This window comes from Primulina tabacum, chromosome 10 (assembly GCF_025594145.1).
Source record: "Primulina tabacum isolate GXHZ01 chromosome 10, ASM2559414v2, whole genome shotgun sequence".
Classification (NCBI taxonomy): domain Eukaryota; kingdom Viridiplantae; phylum Streptophyta; class Magnoliopsida; order Lamiales; family Gesneriaceae; genus Primulina; species Primulina tabacum.
Genome location: NC_134559.1, coordinates 20,874,855 through 20,884,306, shown reverse-complemented (window position 1 = coordinate 20,884,306; position 9,452 = coordinate 20,874,855).

Genomic DNA, 9,452 nt, shown 5'->3' with positions numbered 1-9,452 from the left:
CCGGTTCATGTTCATGTATGGGTACGGATATCCAGTCCAAGGGCTGTGATGATCTCTACCGCCCAGTATACTGTGGTTTAGTCTGATCAGACGAGCATGTTATGTTACGTTACGTTATGGGCCACTTGCGTAGAAAATTATCTCAACAGAAAATTATGATATGCTATTTTATGACAGGGCTCAAATGAGCAAACATTTTACGTACGATTTTTCGGTTATGCACGTATTTATAATTATTCATGACACGATTTTCACGTTACGCTCTATGATATGATATTTTACGTTACGCCAGATTTTACGATATATTTACTTGTTATTCATGATATATGCATGCTGAGTCTTTAGACTCACTAGACTTGATTGTTGTAGGTACTGATGAGGTCGGGACCAAGGGCGGGGACCAGTGAGCCATCTTGGGTCGGCAGTAGTAGGAACCCGAGGACCTCATTTTCAGCACCTATTATTTTTATTCCAAACTCGGTTTTTATTTTGTTGAATTATTTTAAGTTGTTATTTTGAAAACATTATTTACTTCCGCTGCTACTTTTAAACATTGAATCTTTTTATCAGTATATTTTATGAATGCGGCATTTTAGTTATTTAAAGAGAAAATTTTAAATTATTCCGCAAATTTTTAAATACGAAATACGGGCCTCTACAGTTGGTATCAGAGATTATGTTCTTGTAAAGGGTTGTACTACTACTGATCTCGAGAAGCTCACAAAGTCACGTCTTCGGTCTGTAAGTTTTACGTTTACGCATTTTTTTTAAAGCATGAAATATTTTAACAGCATATTTTCATGAAATGATTTATGTCCAAATTATGGTTATGTAGTATTTATTTAATTTTTAAAGAAATAATAGAAATTATGCATGTTGGTTACGTATGGATTATGTATGGAACAGTATGCCTCCTAGACGCATTCTTGAGCGCACGAGAGATGATGAGCCTCGCCAGGAGGACGGTGAGAATCAGAGGCAGGAGAGAGATTTACCACCTCCACGTCCACCGGACATGAATGCCCAGATGTTAGCTGGGATGACTCAGTTCTTCGCACAGTTTGCAGGGAACAATGCTGTGGCAACCAGGCCGACAGGGCCCGAGGCTACCTATGAGCGGTTCATGAAGATGAGACCGAAGGAGTTCTCAGGGACTTCAGATCCTATGATTTCCGAGGGCTGGATTAAGTCCCTCGAGGTTATCTTCGAGTTCATGGAGCTTAGAGATGAGGATAGGGTCCGTACTGCGACCTATCTATTCGGAGGAGATGCCCGCTTATGGTGGGAAGGAGCATCCGTAGCCCTGAACTTGGCTACTCTGAGCTGGACGCGCTTCACCGAGGTATTCTACTCGAAATATTTTACTGACGAGGTGCGTTCCAGATTGACTAGGGAGTTCATGACCCAGAGGCAGGGAGATATGACCGTTACGGAGTTCATCCGTAAGTTTGAGAGGGGTTGCCATTTTGTGGCCCTGATTGCCAACGATGCCGGAGCAAAGCTGAGACACTTTCTGGATGGTCTACGGCCGATTTTGCGCCGTGATGTTAGGGTGGCTGGCCCTACTACGTATGATGTCGCTGTCTCCATAGATCTAGCTCAGAGCAGGATATAGAAAGAGACCGCCAGGGCAAGCGACCAGTCCAAGTGCCACACCGCCCTCTTCCTCAGCAACAGCCACGGAATAAGAGGCTTATGTGCACACGCCGCCATGCTGGAGCGTGTATGTATGGTTCAGGGAAGTGTTACAAGTGTGGTAGTCCAGACCACTTACTGCAGAAATGCCCGCAGGGGAGTCTGCCTACCCAAGGCAGAGTTTTTTCTCTCCATGCAGCGGAGACGAACCCGGAAATCATGCTCATGACAGGTACCTTAAAGCTTTAAGTCTGTATTTGGGAATTTATGTTTTGGGTTAAGATTTTGAACATAGAATTGATGATAGGATTGCATGCTCTAATCAGTGTTACTTTCGGGAATTAGGTTAGAAGAACCTCACCCTTCGCATGGCTATAAGTTTAGTTCTTGTAACTATTGGGTTCAGCTTAGTGTTCCAATCTTTCAGGGAGAATTTTTATAGCTGGTTCACCTATGAAAGCTTTGATAGATTCAGGGGCTACTCATTCGTTCATTTCGGAGACCTTTGCTAATTTTCTCAAGGTCAAGACCATTGGGCTAGATATAGCCTATTCAGTAGTATTGCCTTCTGGTGAGGAGATGACAACTACCAATGTGATCCGAGACATAGACCTCGAGCTTCATGGCAATCTTGTTTATGCGTATCTTATCGTTTTTCCGATGCCAGAGTTTGACATTATCCTGGGGATGGACTGGCTATTAAGGAACAGAGTTTTGATCGACTTCCAGCGGAGATCTGTTCTAGTCCGACCGCCTGGGATGGAGCAGTTCTTATTCGAGCCAGACAGGTACTTTCCTTTACCGCGTTTGATATCTTATGTCCAGGCTAGGAAGCTTATGCATAGAGGGTGTCGAGCGTTTTTGGCAACTTTTGTATCTGTTCTCGAGTCACCCAGTCAGTCAGCCTCTGACGTCCCAATTGTTAGGGATTTTCTAGACGTTTTTCCTGATGACGTCTCTGGTATGCCACCCGAGCGAGAGGTGGAGTTTTCTATTGAGCTTATGACAGGTACGGCTCCGATCTCCAAAGCACCGTACCAATTAGAACCGACAGAGATGGCAGAACTGAAGAAGCAAATTCAGGAACTTCTTAACAAGGAGTTCATTCGCCCGAGTTTTTCACCATGAGGCGCGCCAGTCTTGTTTGTGAAGAAGAAGGATGGTTTGATGAGGCTCTGCATTGATTACCGGGAATTGAACAGGGTTACAGTGAAGAAAAAATACCCACTTCCGCGGATTGAAGATTTATTTGATCAGTAACAGGGAGCTTCAGTATTCTCTAAGATTGATCTGCGTTCCGGTTATCCCCAGTTGAGGGTGAAAGATGCCGATGTTCTCAAGACTGCTTTTAGGACTCGTTATGGCCACTTTGAGTTCCTTGTGATGCCGTTCGGTTTGATGAATGCGCCAGCGATCTTCATGGATCTCATGAATCGCGTATTTCAGCCGTATCTTGATCAGTTTGTGATAGTATTCATATACGACATTCTCGTCTACTCTAAGAATCAAGAGGATCACGACAGACATCTGACAGCAGTTTTGCAGAACTTACAGAAGCACAAGTTATTCGCAAATTTCAGTAAGTGCGAGTTCTGGTTAGAGAAGGTGGCGTTCTTAGGCCACATCGTTTCTAGAAGTGTTATTGAGGTAGACCCAGCGAAGGTTGCAGCAGTCAGAGATTGGGTTGTGCCGCAGAATGTATCAGAGATCCGTAGTTTCCTTGGACTAGCAGGATACTATCGGAAGTTTATTCAGGGATTCTCCTCTATCGCAGTTCCACGCAAGTCGTTGACAAAGAAGAATGTTAAATTCGTGTGGAGAAATGAGTGTCAGAAGAGCTTCGATACTTTGAAGCAAGCTCTTATTTCAGCACCAGTATTGGCCATGCCGTCAGGGTCTGGAGACTTTGTTTTATATACCGATGCTTTGAAGCTCAGTCTAGGCGCAGTGTTGATGCAGCATAGGAAGGTAATAGCATATGCTTCTCGTTAGCTGAAAATCCATGAAAAGAATTACCCTACCCATGATCTAGAGTTGGCAGCCGTAGTTTTTGCCTTGAAGATTTGGAGGCATTATTTGTACGGAGAGAAGTGCCAGATCTTTACCGACCATAAGAGCCTCAAGTACTTCTTTACACAGAAAGATCTGAATATGCGTCAGAAACGTTGGTTGGAGCTAGTGAAGGACTATGACTTTGACATTAGCTACCACCCGGGTAAAGCTAATGTAGTTGCGGATGCATTGAGCAGGAAAGTCGCAGTGATGGCTCAAATAGCGATTTCGAGGCCTCTTCAGTCTGAGATGCAGAGGTTCGATCTAGAGGCTTATCCTCGAGGTAGAGCTCCCCGTCTATCTATTTTGACGATTCAGTCTTCCCTTCTAGACCGGATTCGCAGTGGTCAGTCAGCAGATGAGCAGTTGGCAAAGTGGAAGCAGAGAGATGAGGCCAATGGCAGTATCTTGTATACAGTTAACGATGCTATTGTGAGATACCGAGACAGAATGTGGGTTCCTAGCAGTGATTCTATTCGAGCAGATATTTTATCCGAGGCCCATATGTCGCCATACTCTATTCATCCCGGGAGTACGAAGATGTTCAAAGATCTGTATTTGTTGTATTGGTGGCCCGGAATGAAAAAGGATATCAGACGTCTTGTATCCGAGTGTCTGACGTGTCAGCTAGTGAAAGCGGAGCATCAGAGACCAGCAGGTATGCTCAAGCCTCTTCTTATTCCCGAGTGGAAGTGGGAGAATATTACCGTGGACTTTGTGACCGGTTTGCCGAAGTCACTCAGAGGATCAAATGCCATCTGGGTGATTGTTGACCGTCTTACCAAATCAGCACACTTCTTGCCCATTAAGACGACTTTCACCATGATTCAATATGCAGAGTTGTATATCCGAGAGATAGTCAGACTTCATGGTATTCCCGTTTCTATCGTGTCTGATCGAGATCCTAGATTCACTTCCGCATTTTGGAAGAGTCTGCATTCAGCAGTGGGTACGAAATTGTTGTTTAGTACAACTTTCCACCCTCAGACAGATGGTCAGTCAGAGAGAGTTATCCAGATTTTGGAAGATCTTCTCCGTGCATGTGTGATTGATTTCTCAGGGAGTTGAGAGTCGAATTTTCCATTGGCAGAGTTCACCTATAACAACATCTTTCAGTCGTCTATAGGTATGGCTCCGTTTGAAGCACTGTATGGTCGTAAGTGTAGATCATTTGTTCATTGGGATGAAGTAGGGGAGAGATCAGAATTGGGTCCGGAGATTATTCAGCAGACTGCCGATGTAGTAGTCAAGATCCGTGATAGGATGAGGACTGCTCAGAGCCGACAGAAGAGCTATGCGGATCAGAGGAGGAGAGACCTAGAGTTTGCCGTTGGCGACCATGTTTTTGTGAAGGTAGCAACTATGAAAGGTGTCATGCGGTTCGGGAAGAAAGGAAAGCTCAGTCCGAGATTCATCGGACCCTTTGAGATCCTCGACAGGGTTGGGACGTTAGCTTATCGTGTTGCTCTTCCGCCGAATCTGGCCGGAGTACACAAATATTTTCCACGTCTCTATGCTGAGGAAGTATATGGCGAATCATTCGCATGTCTTGAACTTTGAGCCGTTGCAGCTCACTCCGAACCTGTCTTATGAAGAGAGACCAGTGCAAATCTTAGACAGACAGGAGAAGAAGCTTCGGAACAAGCTGGTTAAGCGAGTAAAAGTCAAATGGCTTAATCATTCAGAGAAGGAAGCTACGTGGAAATCTGAGCCAGAGATGAGGAGTCGGTATCCCGAGTTATTCGGTAAGTTTTAATTTCGAGGACGAAATTTCTTTTAAGGGGGAGAGTTGTAGAACCCGTTAAACCAGACTACGTATAAGCCATGCATAATTTCTAGTATTTAAATTAAAAATGATTTCTTTATTTTTTTAGGCATTTTAAAGTTATTTAATCTTGATTATTTATTTTAAATCGCATGAGTATAATTCTATTTTTTCAGTTAAATAAGTGAGGCCGGACTGGAGTTGGAGTATGAAGATAAAATTTAATATTAAGAAAACATTCCTAGAATTTATTTAAGATAAATAATAAGTTAATTTAATGTAAAAGAATGTTTAAAGGATTTATTTAAGTAATTTGAGATAAGTAGTAAATAAATTCTTTTAGGTTCAATAATTAATTTATTAATTCACTAAAATATTTAATGGGTAGATAAAACTCTAAAGATTTAAAATACATTATTTAATCAATATTTTCCCTCACATTATCATAGAAAAATCGGCCACCTCCTTTAAAGGATTTAAATTTTTGGCAACTCTCCATTTTGATACCTTTCCTTAATTCTTTCATGGCATATTTAATTACCCCATTTTAAATTTTCACTAATTAATAATTAAGCAATATTCCTACCCTCCTTTTTTTAAGAGATTCGGCCACCTCATAGAAGATTTGATAATTATTTGGCAACTCACCATTTTTTACTCTTCCCTTATTCTTTTCTTGGTAGATAACTCCCTTACTTTTTATCACCAAAGAATTATTAATTAAGCAATATTTCACCTCATATCTAGACTAGAATTCGATCATCTCACATCTCCAAGTATCCCTCAAATCCTTTGATATCAAATCATTCCTTATCTCACAAACTCTAGGATAGAAAAGTTTGTATCTTGCCATTTAAACCTCCAACTATCTTACAACTTCCTCATTCACTCTCCCTCATCATTTCACCGAAATTTTAGAGAGAATTCAGAGAGAAAAATCGTGAGGGGCTAGCAAGAAAATTAGAGAGAAAAACAAGAAGCAAAGCAACTCCGTATCCTCTGCGCCGTGTCGTTGTAATTGATTTGTTTTTGTTTCAAACAAATCCAAGGCATGTCTATATTATTTCTTTGGTCTTCAATCAAGTTATATATCTATTTTTAAATCATTACATGTGCTGGATCCATGACAAAACCGAAATCATGTCAAGAAACTTTCGAAAAACATTGTGCATATTTTCGGCCCTTCACTTGTGCACCTCACGGTTTTGTTGGTTTGTGGTTTCAGGGTTTGGCTCGATTTCCAGGGGCTCAAGGTTGCATCTAGACATGTACTAGGGCATGTTAGGGTCATGTAAGTCCATTGGTTCTAGCCCCCTACATGCTGGAGGAAACGTTTTGATAGCAACTCTCCAAACTGTCATAGGGTGTCTCGATTTGCATGTTTTTCTGTCTAAGGTGAGGGTTCGGATCTTGGATTTTCTGGGGGCTGTAGCCATAGTTAAAACCTCTCCTTGTCATGTCTAGGACGTCACCAAGATGACCTTTCATGTCTTGGTTCATGTTCCCATCGTTTTTTAAAACAAACAAGAACAGCGCCCCATCGGTTTTTCAATTTCTGATTTTTGCTATGTGAGTTGTCTTTCGGTTTTGTGGTGTTAGGTGGGTTGTGGTTGGCTTCTAGCCCTTAGCCATGACTCATACAACATCTTAGCATGTCTAGCATGGACCATGCTTAACCTCATAACCATTGGATCCTTCATTTGACAGCAAAACGAGCTACACCCCCCACGGTTCAGCATGTGTTCTCGGGTGGGACTTCGGGTTTGTCGTAGGTGTTGGTTTGGATTGTGGTTGGCCTAGGGCCCTTAGCCATGGTTCAAATCACACCTTAAGATGCTGGTAAGAGGCTCTGGTCGGTGGTTCAAACCCCAATGGCCGATAGTCTCGAAAACGAAACACGGAAGCACAAGAGCTGCTGCTGTATTCTATGGGACAGCAGCTTTAGCTTCGGTTCAGAGGCGTCGTTTGGGTTCTCGGTCGGCTTTTAGCCTATGGAATTGGACTGGACAATACCTCATTAAGTTAGAAAGGTCAAGTTTTTGGCCGTTTGTGATTTGGTTAAGTTTAGAGGTCGTACGAGAATTTACGGTGCAATGTGCCAAAGTGACTCTCGAAAGAGAGTTTCATGATTTTTGCCTCCATGCATAATTTTCGTGTATTACAGCCCTTGGTAATTATTTTCCAGAGTTTTAGGTGTATTTTAATCATGACTAAATGATGGTTCGATGTTGGTTCGGGTTGGTACGGAGTCATGGTTAAATATTAAGTTTGTTGGGTGTAATAGTCTCGTTTTTAGTTCGATTTTGAAGCGTTGGTCAAGTCAAGTTATTTGCATGTTTTTCATGTTAGAATTAAGTCGCAGCGAGCCTGGTAACGATCCAACCCAATTGGTAAAATAACTCAGGAATTTAATTATATAACGTGCATAAATATAAAATTTTATTTTTGAGATATATGCGATATGTCTTGTGGTCACTTCACACTCATGAGATTGCAGCTTATGGGATTATTACTTCACCCGGTGACTTACGACCGGTTCATGTTCATGTATGGGTACGGATATCCAGTCCAAGGGCTGTGATGATCTCTACCGCCCAGTATACTGTGGTTTAGTCTGATCAGACGAGCATGTTATGTTACGTTACGTTATGGGCCACTTGTGTAGAAAATTATCTCAACAGAAAATTATGATATGCTATTTTATGACAGGGCTCTAATGAGCAAAAATTTTACGTACGATTTTTCAGTTATGCACGTATTTATAATTATTCATGACATGATTTTCACGTTACGCTCTATGATATGATATTTTACGTTACGCCATATTTTACGATATATTTACTTGTTATTCATGATATATGCATGCTGAGTCTTTAGACTCACTAGACTTGATTGTTGTAGGTACTGATGAGGTCGGGACCGAGGGCGGGGACCAGTGAGCCATCTTGGGTCGGCAATAGTAGAAACCTGAGGACCTCATTTTCAGCACCTATTATTTTTATTCCAAACTCGGTTTTTATTTTGTTGAATTATTTTAAGTTGTTATTTTGAAAACATTATTTACTTCCGCTGCTACTTTTAAACATTGAATCTTTTTATCAGTATATTTTATGAATGAGGCATTTTAGTTATTTAAAGAGAAAATTTTAAATTATTCCAGAAATTTTCAAATACGAAAGACGGGCCTCTACAGTTGGTATCAGAGCCTATGTTCTTGTAAAGGGTTGTACTACTAATTATCTCGAGAAGCTCACGAAGTCACGTCTTCGGTCTGTAAGTTTTACGTTTACGCATTTCTTTTAAAGCATGAAATATTTTAACAGCATGTTTTCATGAAATGATTTATGTCCAAATTATGGTTATGCAGTATTTATTTAATTTTTAAAGAAATAATAGAAATTATGCATGTTGGTTACGTATGGGTTATGTATGGAACAGTATGCCTCCTAGACGCATTCTTGAGCGCACGAGAGATGATGAGCCTCGCCAGGAGGACGATGAGAATCAGAGGCAGGAGAGAGATTTACCACCTCCACCGGGCATGAATGCCCAGATGTTAGCTAGGATGACTCAGTTCTTCGCACAGTTTGCGGGGAACAATGCTGTGGCAACCAGGCCGGCAGGGCCTGAGGCTACCTATGAGCGGTTCATGAAGATGAGACCGAAGGAGTTCTCAGGGACTTTAGATCCTATGATTGCCGAGGGCTGGATTAAGTCCCTCGAGGTTATCTTCGAGTTCATGGAGCTTAGAGATGAGGATAGGGTCCGTTGTGCGACCTATCTATTCAGAGGAGATGCCCGCTTATGGTGGGAAGGAGCATCCGTAGCCTTGAACTTGGCTACTCTGAGCTGGACGCGCTTCACCGATGTATTCTACTCGAAATATTTTACTGACGAGGTGCGTTCCAGATTGACCAGGGAGTTCATGACCCTGAGGCAGGGAGATATGATTGTTACGGAGTTCATCCGTAAGTTTGAGAGGGGTTGCCATTTTGTGGCC